This window comes from Coregonus lavaretus (assembly GCF_964263955.1).
Source record: "Coregonus lavaretus genome assembly, contig: HAP1_SCAFFOLD_56, whole genome shotgun sequence".
NCBI lineage: Eukaryota > Metazoa > Chordata > Actinopteri > Salmoniformes > Salmonidae > Coregonus > Coregonus lavaretus.
This window is the reverse complement of record NW_028164156.1, coordinates 343,713-369,587: the sequence shown is the minus strand read 5'-3', so window position 1 is coordinate 369,587 and position 25,875 is coordinate 343,713. Positions and strand designations below refer to the sequence as shown.

Here is a 25,875-nt window from a genome sequence, read left to right as displayed (position 1 = left end):
AGTGTTTTATACGGTACCAAAGTCCAGGGACAGCATTACCACAACAAATCAACAATGACCCACTTACTATTGGGGAGTGGAACCAGAGAGGAAGCTTGTGTTACCTTTCTCACACCACTATAGTATTCATTTCAACAGACCCTTTCCATCCCCCATTGTTAGAGTTCAATATATGCCCAGGACTATATTGAGGTTCAGGCTGTTGTAATGTCCAGTTGATTATGTAAATAGTCTTGTTACGGTGTAGTTACATGTAATTACACTGTAATAAGGACCCCATAAAAGGAAGCGTTACCGTAAATAGTTTTGTAGAGCTCTGGTATTGATGGGCCATTTGAGGGTGAGTCATTGACATTTATGATCAGAAAGAGCTGTGAACTCACCTGTGATGGCCCACGTCTATCACAACCTTTCCTATTGTGTTAGTAGAACCACAGCATTTTAGGCAGCCATTGTTCCAAATGTGTTCATGCATACAGTACAATGGGAGGGGGTGTGGCATGCAGAGGGGAGGACCAGCAAGAAAAATAACACCCCAATGCCCCAGGGCATTGATTGGGGACATTGCCCTGTGTGCCGCCTTTTGGATGGGACGTGAAACGGGTGCCCTGACTGTCTGCGGTCACTAAAGATCCCATGCTACTTATCGTAAGAGTAGGGGTGTTAACCCCAGTGTCCTGTCTGAATTCCCAATCTGGCCCTCATACCATCATGGCCACCTAATCATTCCTAGCTTCCAATCGGCTCATTCATCCCCCATCCTCTCCGCTGTAACTATTTCCCAGGTTGTTGCTGGAAATGAGAATGTGTTTTCAGTCAACTTACCTGGTAAAATACAATTACTTAAACATGAATGTGGACTGTTCAAAATATATCTCCAGTCAATGATGTTGCTAGCACTTGCCTCCAAAATAAAGCATCCCATCTGGGTTAACTTGGTTGAGCTTATGAAAACAGATCTAATACAAGTGTCTATGTATGCGGATGACTCAACACTATACATGTCAGCTACTACAGCGACTGAAATGACTGCAACACTTAACAAAGAGTTGCAGTTAGTTTCAGAGTGGGTGGAAAGGAATAAGTTAGTCCTAAATATTTCTAAAACGAGAAGCATTATAATTGGGACAAATCATTCACTAAACCCTAAACCTCAACTAAATCTTGTAATAAATAATGTGGAAATTGAGCAAGTTGAGGTGACTAAACTGCTTGGAGTAACCCTGGATTTTAAACTTTCATGGTCAAAAAATATTGATACAACAGAAGCTAAGATTGGGAAAAATATGTCCATAATAAAGCGCTGCTCTACCTTCTTAACCACACTATCAACAAGGCAGGTCCTACAGGCCCTAGTTTTGTCACACCTGGACTACTGTACAGTCGTGTGGTCAGGAGGTGCCACAAAAAAGGACTTAAGAAAATTGCAATTGGCTCAGAACAGGGCACCACGGCTGATTAATAATATGCATGTCGATCTCTCATGGCTCAAAGTGGAGGTGTTGACATGTTGGGTGCACCGAGCTGTCTGTTTGAGCTACTGGCGCACAGCTCGGTCACCCATGCATACCTTACAAGACATGCCACCAGAGGTCTCTTCACAGTCCCCAAGTCCAGAACAGATTATGAGAGGTGCACAGTACTACATAGAGCCATGACTACATGGAACTCTATTCCACATCAAGTAACTGATGCAAGTAGTAAAATTTGATTTTTAAAAACAGATTTAAAAAACACCTTATCGAACAGCGGGGACTGTGAAGCAACACAAACATAGGCGCAGACACATGCATACACACACACGATAACATACGCACTATACACACACGATAACATACGCACTATACACACACGTACACATGGATTTTTGTACTGTAGATATGGTAGTGGTGGAGTAGGGGCCTGAGGGCACACAGTGTGTTGTGAAATCTGTGAATGTATTGTAATGTTTTTTAAATTGTATGAACTGCCTTAATTTTGCTGGATCCCAGGAAGTGTAGATGCTGCCTTGGCAGCAGCTAATGGGGATCCATAATAAATCCAAGTCCCAGATGAAGAATAAGACCCTATTTCAAAGCATAGTACATGTAATGTTAGCCAAGTACAATGTAATTACTAGTTGTTACACAGGATTTAGCTAGTTAAAATTAAGTGTATCTTTAGGAGTACTTGTAATTAATGTGTACAGTACATTACCCATCCTGACAACCTGGCCCTCAATTTAAAGCTTGTGGAAGTGACATCCAAGTGGGAGAATAAATACACTAGTACACCACTGAAAGAATAATTTGGTAATGACTAATTATTACACTCCGATTCTTTGTGAAATGTGTTAGAATCATAAAACTACAATCTGATAATGTGTTTAGCTTAGTTAGAAGTAAAACAAGGGCTTTGGCTTATTGTTTTATCTATGCAAGCAGAATGCAACTGTGAAACCAATAACAGAAAACAGGATGTGAAACTAGACACTGAGAAACATGTCCCCACCGTATGTGCCTGTATAAGATGCATATTTGCCCAGCAACAGAGTATTTGTGTCTTCTGAAACCAGTGTGAAATAGATACAGGAAGAAACAACTAGGTTGCTGTGCAAGCTAACAGAGAAATGTGACAGTTGCCTAAATATGGGCTAGGAGCTTTCTCATTGGCCCACTTAGGGGCGTAGTAAAGGTATAAAAAACGTTGTGCATTGTATGATTTTCAGAGCGCTCATGAATAAAGAATGACCATTGCAGTAAGGGGTCTGTTGAATTTATTTAAACTAGAGATTTATACCTCTGGGAATTATTCAAAGATTTAAGAAGTGTTTGACTTCAACCATTGAGATAACAAAATTCTCGTGACAACCACAGAGTATCTGTATAGGAGAATCATTAAGAGCAAACTGTGCTGCCAATCACAGTGTAGGGCGCAACATTTTGCGGGTGAGGAGAGCTCGTTAGAGGAAAGAGGATGCTTGCATTGAAGAGCTGGGCATCGTGTTATGACCTGCATTATCTGAATTAGGCCCACATAATTATACCTACGGAGGAGCGGCTTCTATGGAGGAACTTTGAATGTCTTTGAACTTCAGAGTTGGTTTAACGTTGGACCAGAGCAAATGTTAGCTAGCTAGCTAACAACCTTGTTTGTGCAGTGCAGTGTAGCACTAGAATTAAAAACAGGTCTTACCTTTATGTCGTTAATAAATCCAATGTGAAACGTGGTGACTATAGTATCCTTAACTAGCATTGAAAAAGTTAATCCATTCTTCTCAAATTAAACATATCTCCCTAATTTCTGAATCATGCTTGTAACGTTGTCAGTAGGATACAGTAACCTATGCTTCAGAGGGAAGGAGCAGGTAGTTTCCACACGCACACCCACTGGCAAAGGTTTCCATTCCAGCTGGCAGACAGTAACTGGAATACGTTTCTAGAGTGAGCTTTGTTGCGATTTTGTGGGACTGGAGAAAAATACCCGGAAAGTAAAATGAGGTTATTACCTGGATTAAATACTTTTAAAATAACTGCTTTTCCTGAAAAGTATAGAACACTTTTTCCGGTTATTTCCTTGAACCGGTTCCAATCCTAGAGAAATTATTTGTATGTAGGTCATGCTTAGCCTAATAAACTATAAAGGGAAATAAATTGATACAGTTTACACTTTTTTAGTAATTTAATGAAATGTTGTAATCTGATCTCGGAATGCACGGACCGTTAGTAGTGGGGGAACAGGAAGTTCCGGGCAGGCGGGCACCATTCTTCACAATAAAGAAAGCGCCAGAACTGTGCAGTCAAGAAGATAACCTTTGTGTCCGTTTCTATTTATTACTAGAGGTATGTAATAGCACGTTTAAACTTTCTAATGTCGAAAGAACATGTCATACCATGCTAGGTAACACATCCGTTAAGGTATTATCACGTTTGGTAAAGGTTTGATGTGTTATTTTTGTGTAAAACCAAGTGAAGAACGTGATAAAAACTATTTTACAAGTCACATAGCTAGAGACTTTGGGTTTGTCTGAGTGGATGTACATCATTTTCTCATGGTAATTTCATAAATAATCAATTTATTTGAGATTTCTGTGTTCGTTTAGCATATTATTGGTTTTGTGTAAAATTCCCAAGCTGGTAAAATGGCGGCTACTCTCGGTCAGGGTCAACGGACTTCAGTGAGGACAGTGCGGGTGCATCAGATAGATACAATTTCACGGTCGCACTACTGTTTTGAAGCAGAATGTAATGATTATCAGTTTTCTACATGTGTACTAATATTCAGACACATTCTGTTGTTTCTGTCTTTATCAATAAATGTTGCTATGGTGTGAACAGGAAATACAATTGGTTTTTGATTGAAGTAATACAGTGAAGACAAGTTTTAAGGAAATTAGCACACAGTGCTGTCTAAAACAAACTGTAACCTTGTACTAAATGGATTTTGAGTCATTTATGCATTCATCTACTATAGGTTAGGTATTAGCTCAAAAGTATTGTGGAGCTCCTGCTCCTTAATATAAACAGTACCGGCACCCAAAATGAGTATTAGCACCTATTTCAGTCCAATTCAAGCACTGAATTAGATAATTGAACAAGAAAAAAGTGAAAATATTTTTAGAGTATAAAGAAAGTGCCAGAACTGTCAAGACAATAACTTTTTGTATCTGTTTCTCTTTATTACTACTGGCCAATTCAGGTAAGTCTGAGGCCGGTAACATCAACAGTGAGGACAAAACCCAGCCTGCCTCTCTCCTTCCACGCTGAGTCCAAACCTACAGTCACTGTGTCCTGATTGTGACAGTGGAGCCCAGTTTACTGCAGGATCCAGAGATGGCATCAGTGAAGCTGGAAGACTGCAGTCAAACACTGGAGCTGAATGTCAACATTAAAGATGAAGAAGAGGAGAAGAAGATTGGGAAATCTGTTTCTCACGGTAAGAGCAGGTTCTATCTAACTAAGTTTGTTGGACATGATTTGGAAAGGCACACACCTGTCTATATACAGTGCATTCGGAAAGTATTCAGACCCCTTGACTTTTTCAACATTTTGTTACGTTACAGCCTTATTGTAGAATTGATTAAATTGTTTTTTTCCCTCATCAATCTACACACAATACCCCATAATGATAAAGCAAAAACAGGTTTTTATCAGTTGTTGCAAAAACAACAACTGAACAATCACATTTCCATAAGTATTCAGACCCTTTACTCAGTACTTTGTTTAAGCACCCTTGGCAGTGATTACAGCCAAAGTCTTAATGTGTATGACGCTACAAGCTTGGCACACCTGTATTTGGGGAGTTTCTCCCATTCCTCTCTGCAGATCCTCTCAAGCTCTGTCAGGTTGGATGGGGCGCGTCACTGCACAGCTATTTTCAGGTCTCCAGAGATGTTCGATTGGGTTTAAGTCCCGGCTCTGGCTGGGCCACTCAAGGACATTCAGAGACTTGTCCCGAAGCCACTCCTGCGTTGTCTTGGCTGTGTGCTTAGGGTCGTTGTCCTGTTGGAAGGTGAACCTTCGCCCCAGTCTTGAGGTCCTGAGCGCACTGGAGCAGGTTTTCATCAAGGATCTCTCTGTACTTTGCTCAAATCATCTTTCCCTCGATCCTGACTAGGCTCCCAGTCCCTGCCGCTGAACAACATCCCCGCAGCATGATGCTTCCACCACCATGCTTCACCATAAGGATGGTGCCAGATTTCCTCCAGACGTGATGCTTGGCATTCAGGCCAAGAAGTTCAATCTTGGTTTCATCAGACCAAATAATCTTGTTTCTCATGGTCCGAGTCCTTTAGGTGCCTTTTGGCAAACTCCAAGTGGGCTGTCATGTGCCTTTTGCTGAGGAGTGGCTTCCGTCTGGCCACTCTACCATAAAGGCCTGATTGGTGGAGTGCTGCAGAGATGGTTGTCCTTCTGGAAGGTTCTCCCATCTCCATAGAGGAACTCTGGAGCTCTGTCAGTGACCATCATGTTCTTGGTCAACTATATAGACAGCTGTGTGACTTTCCAAATCATCTCCAATCAATTGAATTTACCACAGTTGGACTCCAATTAAGTTTTAGAAACATCTCAAGGATGATCAATGGAAACAGTATACACCTGAGCTCAATTTCAAGTCTCATAGCAAAGGGTGTGAATACTTACGCAAAAATGTCTAAGAACCTGTTTTCACTTTGTCATTATGAGGTATTGTGTGTAGAATTATACTTTTTTTATTTAATCAATTTCAGAATAAGGCTGTAACGTAACAAATTGTGGAAAAAGTAAAGGGGTCTGAATACTTTCCTAATGCACTGTACATATCCAAAAGTGGACCTAGAAGTTTGTCCTTAAATATCTATTGGGAGCCCATCTGGACCTTCCGCTTAACCTCCCTTCATATCGAAAATAGCATCAGATATTTCAACACCATCCAATTCCTTTTCCAGGTCCAATTTAGTGTCTTCTGAAGTAGAGGGAAAATCAAGACCTGACTAGTTCAGTTCTCAGGAGTTTCAGAGTTGTAAAGTGTGTTGTAATAGGAAGCAAATGTTTGGTTTATTTCTACAGGATCCATTGATAATTGTCCTTGTAAATTATGAATTGCATTAAAGGCTGAATTTTACTTCTTACTGTGCCAGGCCAGCAATTTACTAGGTTTTTCACCTTGATCATAGGACTGTTTCAGCCTAGTTAAGCTGTTTGCAGCCTTTGAGGTGGGAAGTTCATCATACTGAGCTTTAAGACCAAATCATTCCTTGTTTACTTCTACTGAGTTATCCAAAAAAGCTTCCCTCTCCAATTCTCTGATTTTGCTGTCCATCTCTCATTTTCTGATTTTTATTTGATTTTAAACTGGTAAAATGTATAATTTGCCCCCAAATATGTGCTTTGAAAGCCTCCCATCTGGTTCTCACTGACGTTTGGTGAGTGTTCAATGTCAAATAATTATCTATAGGCACTCCAACGTAATGTAAGAATTCTGGGTCCTGTAACCATCTGGGATGCAAACACCATCAAGAGGATCCTTTTACTAGTTTTGTATCCCTATAGAATAATCACACAAGGGAATGGTCATTCAAAACAATAGTATCATATCCACTTCCTGCTACATTGGGAAGCAATAAGCAAGAAACTAAAAAGTAGTCTACATGAGAATATTATTTAAATGTTGACGAGTAACATGAATACTCCCCTTTACTCGGGTTCTGAGTCCTCCAAGGTTCACATAGATTTAAGTCCTTAATGAAATGCTGTAATTTCTTTCTACTCTGCGAGTGGGAAGTTTCTAAACCAGAGGAGCAATCTAGATGAGGATCAAGAGTGCAATTAAAGTCCCCTGCCATTAGGACCTTACCAGGAATGGAGGCTATCAATAGAAATACATTCTCAAAGAATTTGGGATTATCAGCATTAGGACCATAAACATTATCCAGATTAATATGCTCATTCAAAAGAGTTCCCTGTATCTAAATGTATCTACCAGCTGTATCAGTTATAATAGTATCCACTTGAAACGAAACTGATTAGTGAATTAAAACCATAACACCATGAGAATGAGAGGAGAAACAGGATGCTATTACTTGCCCTTGCCATCTCCTGCACACTTTAAGTAGCTCATCCTTCAACAAGTGAGTTTCTTGTAGGAACACAATAGATGAATGAAGTTGTTTAAGCCTAGTAATAACCTGTTTTAAGCTTGGATAGTTTACAAACTCCACAGACATTCCACAAAGTACATTTAAGTTTTGCATTTGAAGTCATTTAATCAAAGATGTAAACATGGAATAAGCTATAGCATAAAGTCATATCTAAAATCTGTTTAGTAACCACAAGGATCGCATGAATATTTTGTAGTGAGGAAAATATGTAAAGATCTGTTGAAACAAACATAAATATTTCCTAACAGTAAAACACTGAACTCCATTTCACTGTCTCCCTAACCGAGACAACCAACGCTTCCTCTCCCACCTCCCCCTAATCGTAGAGTGTAGCCTGGTGGACGACTGATCCATTAAAGAGAGCAGTCTAACAAAACAAAGTATCTCCTGCCTACTCTCGGCCATTACTTCTCACAAACAAAACAAATTGCCTATCTAGCAAGATGATATGTGAAATATCACATAGTATTTGTTTGAAAAGTAGCAAAGAATAATAATAATAATATGCCATTTAGCAGACGCTTTTATCCAAAGCGACTTAGTCGTGCGTGCATACATTTTTTTGTGTATGGGTGGTCCCGGGGTTCGAACCCACTACCTTGGCGTTACAAGCGCCATGCTCTACCAGCTGAGCTACAGAGGACCACAAAAGGCTGAATTGGTTTGGATCAAGAAGAATAGCTCCACCTAAAACAGTAACGCTAGTTAGTGAAGCCTGAGACTAACTTTACAGTATGGACCGTCCAAAATAGTCGTAGATGATCCACAACACAGGGTCTTTTGCTAGTAGCTACCAAGTAACAAAATGGCGCATACATATAGCGTTAACATTTACATTTACGTCATTTAGCAGACGCTCTTATCCAGAGCGACTTACAAATTGGTGCATTCACCTTATAGCCAGTGGGATAACCACTTTACAATATGTACTTTTTTTGGGGGGTGGGGTAAGGAGGGGTAGAAGGATTACTTTATCCTATCCCAGGTATTCCTTAAAGAGGTGGGGTTTCAAGTGTCTCCGGAAGGTGGTGAGTGACTCCGCTGTCCTGGCGTCGTGAGGGAGCTTGTTCCACCATTGGGGTGCCAGAGCAGCGAACAGTTTTGACTGGGCTGAGCGGGAACTGTGCTTCCGCAGAGGTAGGGGGGCCAGCAGGCCAGAGGTGGATGAACGCAATGCCCTCGTTTGGGTGTAGGGACTGATGAGAGCCTGAAGGTATGGAGGTGCCGTTCCCCTCACAGCTCCGTAGGCAAGCACCATGGTCTTGTAGCAGATGCGAGCTTCAACTGGAAGCCAGTGGAGTGTGCGGAGGAGCGGGGTGACGTGAGAGAACTTGGGAAGGTTGAACACCAGACGGGCTGCGGCATTCTGGATGAGTTGTAAGGGTTTAATGGCACTGGCAGGGAGCCCAGCCAACAGCGAGTTGCAGTAATCCAGATGGGAGATGACAAGTGCCTGGATTAGGACCTGTGCCGCTTCCTGTGTAAGGCAGGGTCGTACTCTCCGAATGTTGTAGAGCATGAACCTACAGGATCGGGTCACCGCCTTGATGTTAGCGGAGAACGACAGGGTGTTGTCCAGGGTCACACCAAGGCTCTTTGCACTCTGGGAGGAGGACACAACAGAGTTGTCAACCGTGATGGCGAGATCATGGAACGGGCAGTCCTTCCCCGGGAGGAAGAGCAACTCCGTCTTGCCGAGGTTCAGCTTGAGGTGGTGAGCCGTCATCCATACTGATATGTCTGCCAGACATGCAGAGATGCGATTCGCCACCTGGTTATCAGAAGGGGAAAAGGAGAAGATTAGTTGTGTGTCGTCTGCGTAGCAATGATAGGAGAGGCCATGTGAGGATATGACAGAGCCAAGTGACTTGGTGTATAGCGAGAATAGGAGAGGGCCTAGAACTGAGCCCTGGGGGACACCAGTGGTGAGAGCACGCGGTGCGGAGACAGATTCTCGCCACTCCACTTGGTAGGAGCGACCGGTCAGGTAGGACGCAATCCAAGAGTGAGCCGCGCCGGAGATGCCCAACTCGGAGAGGGTGAAGAGGAGGATCTGATCGTTCACAGTATCAAAGGCAGCAGACGGGTCTAGAAGGACAAAAGCAGAGGAGAGAGAGTTAGCTTTAGCAGTGCGGAGAGCCTCCGTGACACAGAGAAGAGCAGTCTCAGTTGAATGACCAGTCTTGAAACCTGACTGGTTTGGATCAAGAAGGTCATTCTGAGAGAGATCGCAAGAGAGTTGGCTAAAGACGGCACGCTCAAGAGTTTTGGAGAGAAAAGAAAGAAGGGATACTGGTCTGTAGTTGTTGACATCGGAGGGATCGAGTGTAGGTTTTTTGAGAAGGGGTGCAACTCTCACTCTCTTGAAGACGGAAGGGACATAGCCAGCGGTCAAGGATGAGTTGATGAGCGAGGTGAGGTAAGGGAGAAGGTCACCGGAGATGGTCTGGAGAAGAGAGGAGGGGATAGGGTCAAGCGGGCAGGTTGTTGGGAGGCCGGCCGTCACAAGTCGCAAGATTTTATCTGGAGAGAGAGGGGAGAAAGAAATCAAAGCATAGGGTAGGGCAGTGTGAGCAGGACCAGCAGTGTCATTTGACTTAACAAACGAGGATCGGATGTCGTCAACCTTCTTTTCAAAATGGTTGACGAAGTCATCCACAGAGAGGGAGGGGGGGGGGAGGATTCAGCAGGGAGGAGAAGGTGGCAAAGAGCTTCCTAGGGTTAGAGGCAGATGCTTGGAATTTAGAGTGGTAGAAAGTGGCTTTAGCAGCAGAAACAGAGGGGAAAAATGTAGAGAGGAGGGAGTGAAAAGATGCCAGGTCCACAGGGAGTCTAGTTTTCCTCCATTTCCGCTCGGCTGCCCGGAGCCCTGTTCTGTGAGCTCACAATGAGTCGTCAAGCCACGGAGCAAGAGGGGTGGGGAGGACCGAGCCGGCCGGGAGGATAGGGGACATAGAGAGTCAAAGGATGGAGAAAGGGGGGAGAGGAGGGTTGAGGAGGCAGAATCAGGAGATTGGAGGGAGAAGGTTGAGCAGAGGGAAGAGATGATAGAATGGAAGAGGAGAGAGTAGCGGGAGAGAGAGAGAGAAGGTTGCGACGGCGCATTACCATCTGAGTAGGGGCAGAGTGAGTAGTGTTGGAGGAGAGCGAGAGAGAGAAGGATACAAAGTAGTGGTCGGAGACATGGAGGGGAGTTGCAGTGAGATTAGTAGAAGAACAGCATCTAGTAAAGATGAGGTCAAGCGTATTGCCTGCCTTGTGAGTAGGGGGGGACGGTGAGAGGGTGAGGTCAAAAGAGGAGAGGAGTGGAAAGAAGGAGGCAGAGAGAAATGAGTCAAAGGTAGACGTAGGGAGGTTAAAGTCACCCAGAACTGTGAGGGGTGAGCCATCCTCAGGAAAGGAACTTATCAAGGCGTCAAGCTCATTGATGAACTCTCCAAGGGAACCTGGAGGGCGATAAATGACAAGGATGTTAAGCTTGAATGGGCTAGTGACTGTGACAGCATGGAATTCAAATGAGGAGATAGACAGATGGGTCAGGGGAAAAAGAGAGAATGTCCACTTGGGAGAGATGAGGATTCCTGTGCCACCACCCCGCTGACCAGATGCTCTCGGGGTATGCGAGAACACATGGTCAGACGAGGAGAGAGCAGTAGGAGTAGCAGTGTTTGTAATCCATGTTTCCGTCAGCGCCAAGAAGTCGAGGGACTGGAGGGTAGCATAGGCTGAGATTAACTCTGCCTTGTTGGCCGCAGAACGGCAGTTCCAGAGGCTGCCGGAGACCTGGAACTCCACGGGGGTCGTGCATGCAGGGACCACCAGGTTAGAGAGGCAGCTCGAGAGGCAGCTAGACTAGCTAGCCATTGCTTTCTGCCAACGAAAAAACCCCTCCACCCACGGCACAAACACACAGAGAGAGCCAAGCTAACGTTAACTAGTCACCCATGTCCCGAATTCCCTTGAACGACTCTGGCTACCAGTATGTAAAAACAAAACACAAATGTAGGTTATAACTTAACCCTAGCAGCTACTGTTAGCTAGCCAAGTGCAAAGCTAGCCACTGAATCGACTCAGCCAGTTTGTCTGTTCGCTAGGTCGTTCCAGCTATTGTTTAGTAGTTATCCAGGTAGCAACAAGCTAGCTACATTTAGAGCACAGTAGCTACTTACTACCTAACGTTAGTTCTAACGTTAACGCTTCAGACAATGAGGTTAGAAAAATAGCTGAATGGTAGGCATTATTGTATGTAATTATTGTAGGCAGCTAGCTGGCGTAATTACAGGCACTCTTAAGCGTGAAACAACTATCCACAGTTGCTAATAGTTACCAGTAGCTACCCGCTAGCTAGTCCAGGTAGTGGGTAGCTAGCTAGCCTCGTGCTTCACCGGGCTCAGCCGAATACAATACTTACCTACAATAATTACATACAACAACCCACGATAACTACCTACAATACCTAACTACAATCTAACTACATAGTTTAAGCTTTACTCTACACCATATAAGCCATATAAGCCAAGCTTACCTCCCGCCAGAGAGAGACACAACCTCACCCGACGAACGGGTGTTAGCGTAGTATATCATGATACGTTTATAAACCAAAAAAAGTTTCAAAGACCAGAAATGAACAGCCTACGTGAGAAAAAGAGATCGTTGAATATGTGCTACGTTACCCAAAGGCCCTATGCACATGATGTTAGGCTTGCACCTGAGAGTCAATCATTTTAGTACAAGGACATGATCGAAAGGCCTCCATCATTCTTAAATGGAAGAAGTGTGGAACCACCAATACTTTTTATAGAGCTGGCTGCCCGGACAAACTAAGCAATCGGGGGAGAAAGGCCTTGGTCAGTGAGGTCACCGAGAAGCCGGTGGTCACTCTGACAGAGCTCCAGAGTTCTGTGGCGATAGGAGAACCTTCCAGAAGGACAACCATCTCTGCAGAACTCCACCAATCAGGCCTTTATGGTAGAGTGGCTAGACGGAAGCCACTCCTCATGAAAAGGCACATGACTGCCCGCTGAGAGTTTGCCAAAAGACACCTAAAGGACTCTCAGACCATGAGAAACAAGATTCTCTGGTCTGATGAAACCAAGATTGAACTCTTTGGCCTGAATGCCAAGCGTCACGTCTGGAGGAATCCTGGCACCATTCCAACGGTGAAGCATGGTGGTGGCAGCATCATGCTGTGGGGATGTTTTTCAGTGGCAAGGACTGGGAGACTAGTCAGGATCGAGGGAAAGATGAACGGAGCAAAGTACAGAGAGACCTGAAAATAGCTGTGTGGCGACACTACCCATCTAACCTGACAAGCTTGAGAGGATCTGCTGAGAAACTCCCCAAATACAGGTATGCCAAGCTTGTAGCGTCATACCCAAGAAGACTTGAGGCTGTAATCACTGCCAAAGGTGCTTCAACAAAGTACTGAGTAAAGTCTGAATACAGTTTTTATTATTATTATGTTTGCAAAAATGGTGTCATAAAACCTAGCGGTCAAACAGGGAAATGGTTCCATTCATTTTTCCTTTTTATTCCTTTTACATTTTAGTCATTTAGCAGACGCTCTTATCCAGAGCGACTTACAGTTAGTGAATTATTTTATTTTATTTTTTTATACTGGCCCCCCGTGGGAATCGAACCCACAACCCTGGCGTTGCAAACGCAATGCTCTATCAACTGAGCTATATCCCTGCCGGCCATTCCCTCCCCTACCCTGGACGACCCTGGGCCAATTGTGCGCCGCCCATGAGTCTCCCGGTCGCGGCCGGCTGCGACAGAGCCTGGATTCGAACCAGGATCTCTAGTGGCACAGTTAGCACTGCGATGCAGTGCCTTAGACCACTGCACCACTCAGGAGTATATTATTCATTTGAGAAACACTTAAAATAAGGGCTGTGTTTCGTGTAGGCTTACCCTGGCGTGACTTTTAGCAATATATTCTGCTCTATTTCCTCTCAGATTTTAAAACGCTAATTATCATAAAAGTAGACATCATGCAAAACAACAAATCACTGCAAACTCCTGCACGTCATCTCTAGCTGACAACTTTGCTACAGGTGTTGTGTCAATTTAAAACTTGCACAAGACAGTTCACAGATTTGTCCATTGCCTTCACGAAACACAGCCCTTATTTTAAGTGTTTCTAAAATCCCCTATGAGAAAAATGAATGGTGTAAAAATGATTGGAACCATTTCCCTGTTATGACTGCTAGGTTTTATGGGTATTATCATTTATACTGTGGTACTCCATTGGTGTGCAGCTACCTGAAGCTATTGGGGTGTGGATGAGCTGAGACAAGTGGTAAGATGGCGGACAAGAAAAAAGTGGAATGGAGGATTGCAGTGGGGGATGCACAAACCTTCTGGAAGATCTGATGAAGGAGAAGATGGTGGACAAGGACAAAGGATAATTAACTGTGGTGGCAGGTGCAGTGATGACCGCTGAGAAGGAGCGGAATGTAGAGGGAAGCAGTGTGGTGAGGGAGGTTATCGTCAAGTGTAAAAAGAGTAATACGTGCTCCAGTTGCCAGAGAACCTGAGGATGAAGGACCTGCGGTGAGGTACTCCGGGTTCGGGCCTCGTTCCCAGGATGATTCTGGCCCAGTGGGACTGAGATTTGTAGAGAGAATGGATCCATATGTGGTGTCAGGTTAGGTGGAGAAGAGGTTGGGGACTGTTGAGTTGGTCGTAGCCGGCTGCGACCGGGAGACCCATGGGGCGGCGCACAATTGGCCCAGCGTCGTCCAGGGTAGGGGAGGGAATGGCCAGCAGGGATGTAGCTCAGTTGGTAGAGCATGGCGTTTGCAACGCCAGGGTTGTGGGTTCGATTCTCACGGGGGGCCAGTGTGAAAAATAAAAATAATGTATGCACTGTAAGTCGCTCTGGATAAGAGCGTCTGCTAAATGACTAAAATGTAAATGTTGGTGAAGGTAACTCGGAGTGGACTCGTGATTATTAATTGTTTCTTCTCTGTCCAGAGGGAGCGGGCGCTCCGGATTACGTGATTAGAGACAGGAATTGTGACTTGAATTGCTCTCCGGAACAGGGTGGCATTGAAAGGAGTGATAACGGGGTTAGGTCTAAGTGTTGAGGATGAGCAGTTGAAATGGAAGATTCCAGGAGTCTGTGACACCCTCCGTTTGGTGACAAGTGTGCAGGAGGGCATGAGATGAAGAAATGTGTGGTATCGGTGGAGAAAGTTCTGTGTGTTAGTTGTGGGGGTGCTAACGGGCTGGAGATCTGAGGTGTCAGGTGAGAGAAAGGCAGATTGAGGTTGCCAGGGTTACAGTAGTACAGAAAGTGTTGTATACCGAAGCATTGAAGAGAGTGGTAGAGGAAGATGGGTACAGGGTGAGGGATCTAGAGAGGATTCCTGTGAGTAGGCAGAGACCAAGAGAGAGTGATGGGAAGAATATGTGCTTCAGTAAGGTGGGCTTTTTTGCATTTATAGCAATGGTTTTCAATTGTACTGCAGAAATGGATCAAAAAGTCCCAGAAAGTAGAGGCTGTGGTGGCAGCGGCAGAGAAGTACTTGGGATTGCGAGGATTTACTGCAGAACAGCTGCATGGGGTGTTGAGTGGTAGTGGTCTGGCGTAGGACTAGATGGTGTTAAATAGTGGAATGGGGTGGTGGGTTTTTGTCGTGGAAAATCGCCATGAAGGGACTCAAAGTCAAATGAGTCCCTTGTTGGAGAGGTTCCAACAAACGTAAAAGCACCATAGTACACGTCGGTCGGGAGCTCTGCCGGGGCAGTCCCGTTAGTTGTCCTATATACTGCTTACACAGACAAGTTATATTTGCATGATTTTAGCTTTATTAATAATTAATTAATCGTTAACATTTGGTTCCTGCATGTGACCGACCAATACCGCACAAGGCTTCTTCTCTCCAAGCTGAGACCTTGAAACTGAGATATCCCTTTTGGATCCCAGAACAATGTTCTGGGCGTACTGCCAATTGGTCTGAGGAGGTCAGTCATCTGCACGAACCAAGAACATTTAGCCTCACATTTTGTAGAGCAGGCTAATACTGCAATTTTGTATTAATTACCGTATCAATGAATTTAATGTATATAGGCTCTGAATAATAATATAATAATAATAATATGCCATTTAGCAGACGCTTTTATCCAAAGCGACTTACAGTCATGCGTGCATACATTTTTTTAGTGTATGGGTGGTCCCGGGGATCGAACCCACTACCTTGGCGTTACAAGCGCCATTCAACTTTTAGGTGCATACACAGTAGGTGGCAGTGTATGCACCTAAAAGTTGAATGCGCTCCGCCAACCAAATCCCGAAGAAGAAGGATGGAGAATGTGAAAAAGGAGCAGCGTTCATCTTTATTATTGATGTTTGATGAAGAGTATCTACCACCCTATGTAAAGCTGGGATATATAATATACCCCATAAGAGACTTTGTGTAAAACCTGATGCAATGCAAGAAATGTAAAAAGTTTGGCCACATGTCAAGTGTTTGCAGACGGAAGGAATATGTTATTGAAGAGCATGTGAATGTAAAATGTTGTAACTGTGGTGGGGGTCATATTCCTGAATTCCCAGAGTGCCCTGTTAGGGTGAAAGAGGTTGAGGTGTCAAGGATCAGGGCTGTACAGCAAATCTCCTATGTGGAGGCGGTGAAGAGAGTTATAGTAGCAAGAGGCCACAGTTCTGAAGAAGATATGGCGGTGAATGCACTGCAACCAGTTGCAAATGTTGTACGTCAATCAAGTGATCTGGATACACTTATTTTGAAGGTGGATTTTATAGTATTTTTTGCCACAGTTATTAATTTTACTGCACAATACGTCCAAGAAGCTGGACGTCATTATATCTGTAGTTGAGAAGTTTTTGGGCCTCCAAGACTTCACGGCAGAAGCCCTGCAAGGTCTACTGTAGCCAGAAAATGTTCCACCCTCACAGGATCTTTCTGAGCGTGTGTAGGGAGCTGATTAGAACAGAAAAGTAGGCTGATTTAGTTCAATTTAAATGTTGTTATTGATAGTTTGTATGATTTTTTAGAAATACTGTATACACTGAACAAACATATAAACGCAACATGTAAAGTGTTGGTCCCATTTTTCATGAGGTGAAATAAAAGATCCCAGAAATGTTCCAGACACAAACTTATTTCTAAAATGTTGTGCACAAATTTGTTTACATCCCTGTTAGTGAGCATTTCTCATTTGCCAACATAATCCATCCACCTGACAGGTGTGGCATATCATGAAGCTGATTAAATAGCATTATCATCATTACACAGGTGCACCTTGTGCTGGGGACAAGAGTAGCTGAGGAGGTGCTTGGCAGCATCTAATGGGGATCCCTAACAAATACAAAAATGTGCAGTTTTTTCACACAACACAATGCCACAGATGTCTCAAGTTTTGAGGGAGCATGCAATTGGCATGCCGACTGCAGGAATGTCCACCAGAGTTGTTGCCAGATAATGTTAGGTTAAGTTCTCTACCATTAGCTGCCTCCAATGTTGTTTTAGAGAATTTTGAGGTATGCCCAACCAGCCTCACAACTGCTGACCACCGTGTATGGCGTTGTGTGGACGTACGGTTTGCTGATGTCAATGTTGTGAACAGCGTACCCCATGGTGGTTTCGGGGTTATGGTATGGCATGGCATAAGCTACAGACAACTAATACAAATGCATTTTATCGATGGCTGTTTGAATGCACAGAGATGCCATGACAAGATCCTGAGGCCCGTTGTCCTGCCATTCATCCACCTCCATCACCTCGTGTTTCAGCATGATAATGCACAGCCTCATGTCACAAGGATCTGTACACAATTGAACATGCTGAAAATGTCCCAATTCTTCCATGGCCTGCATACTCACCAGACATGTCACCATTTGAGCATGTTTGGGATGGTCTGGATCAATGTGTACCACAGCTTGTTCCAGTTCCTGCCAATATCCAGGAATTTCCTAGAAGCCTAGAGTCCGGGAAAAATGTGTTATTTTATAAATGGATTTCATGCAATTCTATATAATTTTAGATGACTGGAGATTTTCGCAGAATCTTTTTTAATACCTCACAAATGACCAAAATGAAAGGCTACTTGAATGACACTGAGAATCTGAGATCAATAACCACGACCTTATCTTGAATCCATCAGTAGCTTAGGCCCCTACAGTGAGGAAAAAAGTATTTGATCCCCTGCTGATTTTGTACGTTTGCCCACTGACAAAGACATGCTCAGTCTATAATTTTAATGGTAGGTTTATTTGAACAGTGAGAGACAGAATAACAAACAAAAAAATCTAGAAAAACGCTTGTCAAAATGTTATAAATTGATTTGCATTTTAATGAGGGAAATAAGTATTTGACCCCCTCTCAATCAGAAAGATTTCTGGCTCCCAGGTGTATTTTATACAGGTAACGAGCTGAGATTAGGAGCACACTCTTAAAGGGAGTGCTCCTAATCTCAGTTTGTTACCTGTATAAAAGACACCTGTCCACACAAGCAATCAATCAATCTGATTCCAAACTCTCCACCATGGCCAAGACCAAAGAGCTCTCCAAGGATGTCAGGGACAAGATTGTAGACCTACACAAGGCTGGAATGGGCTACAAGACCATCGGCAAGCAGCTTGGTGAGAAGGTGACAACAGTTGGTGCGATTATTCGCAACTGGAAGAAACACAAAATAACTTTTAATCTCCCTCGGCCTGGGGCTCCATGCAAGATCTTACCTTGTGGAGTTGCAATGATAATGAGAACGGTGAGGAATCAGCCCAGAACTACACGGGAGGATCTTGTCAATGATCTCAAGGCAGCTGGGACCATAGTCACCAAGAAAACAATTGGTAAGACAATATGCCGTGAAGGACTGAAATCCTGCAGTGCCCGCAAGGTCCCCCTGCTCAAGAAAGCACATATACAGACCCGTCTGAAGTTTGCCAATGAACATCTGAATGATTCAGAGGAGAACTGGGTGAAAGTGTTGTGGTCAGATGAGACCAAAATCGAGCTCTTTGGCATCAACTCAACTCGCCGTGTTTGGAAGAGGAGGAATGCTGCCTATGACCCCAAGAACATCATCCCCACCGTCAAACATGGAGGTGGAAACATTATGCTTTGGGGGTGTTTTTCTGCTAAGGGGACAGGACAACTTCACCCCATCAAATTGACGATGGACGGGGCCATGTACCGTCAAATCTTGGGTGAGAACCTCCTTCCCTCAGCCAGGGCATTGAAAATGGGTCGTGGATGGGTATTCCAGCATGACAGTGACTCAAAACACACGGCCAAAGCAACAAATGAGTGGCTCAAGAAGAAGCACATTAAGGTCCTGGAGTGGCCTAGCCAGTCTCCAGACCTTAATCCCATAGAAAATATGTGGAGGGAGCTGAAGGTTCGAGTTGCCAAACGTCAGCCTCAAAACCTTAATGACTTGGAGAAGATCTGCAAAGAGGAGTGGAACAAAATCCCTCCTGAGATGTGTGCAAACTGGTGGCCAACTACAAGAAACGTCTGACCTCTGTGATTGCCAACAAGGGTTTTGCCACCAAGTACTAAGTCATGTTTTGCAGAGGGGTCAAATACTTATTTCCCCTCATTAAAATGCAAATCAATTTATAACATTTTTGACATGCGTTTTTCTGGATTTCTTTGTTGTTATTCTGTCTCTCACTGTTCAAATAAACCTAGCATTAAAATTATAGACTGATCATGTCTTTGTCAGTGGGCAAACGTACAAAATCAGCAGGGGATCAAATACTTTTTTCCCTCACTGTACATGGTTTGACACCAGTATTGCCAGCATTTGTTTTATTCACTGGGCTATCTAGAGTGATCAGAGAGTAGACTAAAGAAGTGAAGTAGACAAACTGCCAATGTTTTAAAGTTCTATTAAATGAGTCTGTGTAGTTACTAACCCTTGTGATAGTGAGTGGAGAATGATATGGCTTCTTCATCTGCATTGCTTGCTCTTTGGGGTTTTTGGCTGGGTTTCTATAAAGCACTTTGTGACAACTTCTGATGTAAAAAGGGCTTCATAAAATACATTTGATTTACATGTATATCACACCAACTGACTGGTTCTTCTGTTGTTGTTCACACAGGAGACCGTGTTGAGACATTCTCTACATCCAGAGAGCAACAGCAGGAAGATCACAGAGCTAAGAGGTCTCACCACTGCCCACATTGTGATGCGAGTTTCTCAATTCTATCAAAGTTAAAAGTACACCTACAAATACACACGGGAGAGAATCTGAATTCCTGTACTGACTGTGGGAAGAATTTCACAACATCAAAGGCTCTGACAGTTCATCAGATAGTGCACATAGGAGAGAAGCCTTACAACTGCTCTGACTGTGGGGCAAGTTTCTTTCAACTGGGCAGCTTAAAACAACATGAACGTATACACACAGGAAAGAAGCCTTACTCCTGCTCTGACTGTGGGAAGAGTTTCTCTCGACCTGGCAATTTAAAAATACATGAACGTATACATACAGGAGAGAAGCCTTACTCCTGCTCTGACTGTGGGGCAAGTTTCCACCGTCTGGGACACTTAAAAACACATGAACGTATACATACAGGAGAGAAGCCTTACTCCTGCTCTGACTGTGGGAAGAGTTTCTCTCAACTGGACAACTTAAAACAACATGAACGTATACATACAGGAGAGAAGCCTTACTTCTGCTCTGACTGTGGGAAGAGTTTCTCTCTTCTTGGCAACTTAAAAAGACATGAACGTATACATACAGGAGAGAAGCCTTACTCCTGCTCTGACTGTGGAAAGAGTTTCTCTCGAATGGGCCACTTAAAACAACATGAACGTATACACACAGGAGAGAAGCCTTACTCCTGCTCTTACTGTGGGGCCTGTTTCCACCAACTGGGAATCTTAAAAACACATGAACGTATACATACAGGAGAGAAGCCTTACTCCTGCTCTGACTGTGGGAAGAGTTTCTCTCATCTTGGCAACTTAAAAACACATGAACGTATACATACAGGAGAGAAGCCTTACTCCTGCTCTGACTGTGGGAAGAGTTTCTCTCATCTTGGCAACTTAAAAAAACATGAACGTATACACACAGGAGAGAAGCCTTACTCCTGCTCTGACTGTGAGATGAGATTCTACATATCTGGCAATTTAAAAAGACACCAACGTATACATAAGAAGTGGTAGTGGATTGGATACACTCTATTGTAATCCTATTGTTTCTCACTGTGAGAGAACTGTGCAGAGGAACGGGAAGTTGTTGAATTTTAGCATCTCTTTACTGATCAGTGTGCACCTTGTCAGTTTTGCAGTGCTTAGATATCTCCTACTGTAAAGATAATGAGAGGTCTAGGATATTGAGGAAACCACGAGTACATGCATCCATGCCTTGTGTCAGCATTGCAGGCTGGTGGTGATGGTGTGGGTGTGTTTTCATGGCAGACATTGGGCCCCTTGATAAAAGTGGAGAAACATTTGAATGCCACAGGATATCTAAAAATCATTGTCAATCAGGTGCATCCCTTCATGGCAGAAGTTATCCATCTGCAAATATATTTTTTCAGCAGGATTATGCCCCATGCCACAAGGCTTGTCCAGAAAAGGTTCCACGAACATGATAGTGAATTCAGGTTACTGCAGTGGCCTTCCGAGGCACCAGATCTCAAATCCAATTGTGCATCTGTTGTAGGAGATGGAACGAGCTATTCTGAGTAGAAATCCACTGCCAGACAACTTGACACAACTGTGGGAAGCATTGCAGTCAACATGGGCCAGCATCCCAGTGGAACGCTTTCGACAACTTGTAGAGTCCATGCCCCGACAAATTGAGGCTGTTCAGAAATGACAGGTCCAGAGAGGGGATGCGAGGAGGGGGCGTGGCTATGTATGCGAATCACAGTATGCAGGCAAAGAGAAGAATAGAGAAAGAAGAGTTTGAGTGTCTTCTGCTCCGTCCTAAACAACACCCCAGCTCAGTTTCATCTCTGGTAGTGGAGTGCTCTAACATCCACCATGGGCACATGACAAAACACTGCAGCAGAACACTGTGGATTATCTCATAATCACTGTCCATGTGATCAGGATGTCCTCTCCCCAAATGGGTCTCATCCTGTGAGGAGACTTTAATCACCTGCCCATCAAGATGCTGACAAACTCCCATCCAGACATGAAACAAGTGGCCAAAGACAAGACCACAGAGGGGACTCCATCCTAGATCTGATCAACACAACCCACTGTCCTTGCCCCTCTCAGATCAAGTGATCACAAATGTCTGCTGTTCTCTCCAAACACAACATCAGGAGGGAGAAGAGAGGTGCAGCGGAAAAATGGACATCTGGTAACCCAGAACAGAAAGGAGACCTTTGCACGATGTATGGCCAGTACTGACTGGTCTGCCACATATGAGGTGGAGAGCATCGATGCAAAGGTGGAGACGTTCAACTCCTGCATTCAAACTGCACTTGATGTATACATGCCAATAAGAAAACAACAACAACACTGGACAAGCCCTGGATGACTGAAAGAATAAAGGCTGCCATCAGGAAAATACAGAATATTTTCAACAGATGGGGAGAAACAATGACATGGAGAAAATACAGAAACACAGTGCAAATGATTATCAATGAAGCAAAGACAATCTTCTACAAAACTGAAATCCAGGACCTAAAGAAGAAAAACCCTAAGGAATGGTGGGACTTCATTAACAATGGACTGGGACCAAAGAAAACATCAGGAGGGAGAATACAGGTCGAGGGAATTGAAGATGACGACCTGGCTGATGTTTTGAATGGCTTCTTTGCTGAGGCATGGACAAGCACCACACCTCTTGCCATCTTCCCCATGCCCATGCCTACAAAGCAGGTTGAGCTGTGCAGCATTGGCCAGTTAAAGCAAGCTCTGAACAGACTCAGAGCACGTAAAGCATGTGGGCCTGATGGAATTCCAGCCTGGCTACTAAAGAGCATGCAGAAGATCTAGCCCCTGTCATCAAACACATTGTTAAAACTGTCCCCTGCCAGTAGGAGGTGTTATCTGAGTGCACGATTCAGTATGACTACCTCCCAAAGTCCAGCACTACTACTGCCCTTGTGAAAGCCACATACTCCTGGCTGACAGCTACAGACTCCATAAACCCAACAATGGTGAGGGTGTTACTTGCTGATGTGTCCAAAGCCTTTGATCGAATAGATCACGCATAGTTCCTGCAACATCTGTCTGACATTGAACTGTGTTCAAGGTTACTAGCCTGGCTCCACAGCTACACCACCGAAAGAGGGCAGAGGGTGATGGCAACTGGCACATTTAGCCCTTGGTCAGAGGACCATCCACAACCTGCACCACTAATCCTAGGAGGACAGGAAGTACCAGTGGTAACAACAACCAAGTATCTTGATTTTAATCTAGACTCTAACCTCAGTGGTGACATGTGGAGCAGCCAGTGAGAAAGGCCTCGAAACGCCTTTTTGACTGTTCTGGAATACAGTGGAGTGCTGTTAGTTGGATGCAGTAAAAAGCAGCAGGCCCAACTAGACAGGGTGCAGAGGAGGGCCTTGAGGATCATCTCCAGAGTTGGAGCAGTCCAACCACAGCTCCCGTCACTGCAGAGCAGGCGAGAACAGGCTGCAGTGCACCTGGTGAAGGACATGCACACTCTTGACCATCCACTGAATGACCTGCTCCCTCCAAGAAGAGGTAACTGCACCACCAGGCTCCAGAGAAACAGCCACAAACTGTCCTGTATAACTGCCCGTACAAACCGCCTGCGAAACGCCACTCTACCCACTGCTTTTTTTAAATCACATTTTAATATTTCAATTTCCATCATGAAAAATGTCCTGTAATGTTTCAAGTGTTCTGTATTCTACTTATGTCACATATTGTGTTATGTATTTAACAGGTAGCCTAGCGGTTTAGAGTGTTGGGCCAGTAACTGAAAGGTCGCTGGTTTGAATCCCGAGCCAACTAGGTCAAAAATCTGTCATTGTGGCCTTGAGCAAGGCAATTAACCCCAATTGGTCCTATAAGTCGCTCTGGATAAGAGCATCTGCTAAATTACAAATATGTAATGAAAAATCATGTTTGTACATTAATTTGTGCTGGGCAACCTTTTCTCTTGTGCATAAATATAACAAAGTGTTTAAAGTGAAATAGTTAGTCTATACAGTGCATTCAGTAAGTATTCAGACCCCTTGACTTTTTCAACAAAAAAATGAATTACAGCCTTATTGTAAAAATGATTTTTTTACAAACAACAACAAAAATCCCTCATCAATCTACACACAATACCCCATAATGACAAAGTGGAAACAGGTTTAGACATTTTTGCAAAACCTTATTTACATTAGTATTCCAGACCCTTTGCTATGAATCTCGAAATTTAGCTCAGGTGCATCCTATTTCCATTGATATTCCTTGAGATGTTTCTACAACTTGATTGGAGTCCACCTGATATAAATTCAATTGATGGGACATGGTTTGAAAAGGCACACATCTGTCTATATAACATCCCACAGTTGACATTGCATGTCAGAGCCCAAACCAAGCCATGAGGTTGAAGGAATTGTCCGTAGAGCTCCGAGACAGGATTGAGATGAGGCACAGATCTGGGGAAGGGTACCAAAAAATGTCTGCAGCATTGAAGGTCCCCAAGAACACCGTGGCCTCCTCCATTCTTAAATGGAAGAAGTTTGGAATCACCAAGATTCTTCTTAGAGCTGTCCGCCCGGCCAACTGCGCAATCGGAGGAGAAGGGCCTTGGTCAGGGAGGTGACCAAGAACCCGATGATCATTTTGACAGAGCTCCAGAGTTCAGCCCGCTTGGAGTTTGCCAAGAGGACTCTGACCATGAGAAACAAGATTATCTGGTCTGTTGTTACCAAGATTGAACTCTTTGGCCTGAATACCAAGCGTCATTTCTGGAGGAAACCTGGCACCATGCCTACGGTGAAGCATGGTCGTGGCAGTATCATGCTGTGCGGATGTTTTTCAGAGGCAGTGACTGGGAGACTAGTCAGGATCGAGGGAATAATGAACGGAGCAAAGTACAGAGAGATCCTTGATGAAAACCTGCTCCAGAGCGCTCGGGACTTCAGACTGGGGCGAAGGTTCACCTGGCCCAGCCAGAGCCCAGACTCCCCATCCAACCTGATAGTTTGAGAGGATCTGCAGAGAAGAATGAATGAAACTCCCCAAATACAGGTGTGCCAAGCTTGTAGCATCATACCCAAGAAGACTCGATGCTGTAATCGCTGCCAAAGGTGCTTCAAGAAAGTACTGAGTAAAGGGTCTGAATACTTAGATATTTCAGTTTTTTATTAATAAATTAGGAAAAATGTCTGAAAACCTGTCTTTTGCTTTGACATTATGGGGTATTGTGTGTAGATTGATGAGGGGAAAAACTGATTTAACCAACTTTAGAATATGGCTGTAACGTAATAAAATGTGGAAAAAGTCAAGGGGTCTGAATACTTTCAGATTGCACTGTATATAGACAAGCTATCATTGACTAGGTATTGGCACCCCGTGTATATAGCCAAGCTACCATTGACTAGGTATTGGCACCCCATGTATATAGCCAAGCTATCATTGCCTAGGTATTGGCACCCCATGTATATAGCCAAGCTACCATTGACTAGGTATTGGCACCCCATGTATATAGCCAAGCTATCATTGACTAGGTATTGGCACCCCATGTATATAGCCAAGCTACCATTGACTAGGTATTGGCACCCCATGTATATAGCCAAGCTACCATTGACTAGGTATTGGCACCCCATGTATATAGCCAAGCTACCATTGACTAGGTATTGGCACCCCATGTATATAGCCAAGCTATCATTGACTAGGTATTGGCACCCCATGTATATAGCCAAGCTATCATTGACTAGGTATTGGCACCCCATGTATATTGCCAAGCTACCATTGACTAGGTATTGGCACCCCATGTATATAGCCAAGCTACCATTGACTAGGTATTGGCACCCCATGTATATAGCCAAGCTATCATTGACTAGGTATTGGCACCCCATGTTTATAGCCAAGCTACCATTGACTATGTATTGGCACCCCATGTATATAGCCAAGCTACCATTGCTCATCGTGTATTAATTCCTTGTGCTACAATCTTTTTCCTATAATTATAATTGTTGTATTGTGTTCTCCATTGTTGGTCAACATTTCACTGTTAGTCTACACCTGTTGTTTACCAAACATGTGACAAAATGAAATGACTACGTGTTTAGTAAATTGTCTTCTAAAACTATACTGAAAAAATATATAAACTTGACATGTAA

The 25,875-nt window shown here is 43.9% G+C and overlaps 1 protein-coding gene across 1 annotated transcript in view; it reads left to right on the top strand.

Moving 5' to 3' along the window:
• Positions 1-3,746: 3,746 nt before the first annotated feature.
• Positions 3,747-25,875, top strand: part of LOC311117385 (uncharacterized protein) — a 179,227-nt gene continuing 157,098 nt past the window's right edge. The window contains exon 1 of the mRNA XM_084192334.1: positions 3,747-3,821. The gene's annotated coding sequence lies outside the window, so the exon portion shown is untranslated. The remainder of the gene's footprint in view (positions 3,822-25,875) is intronic.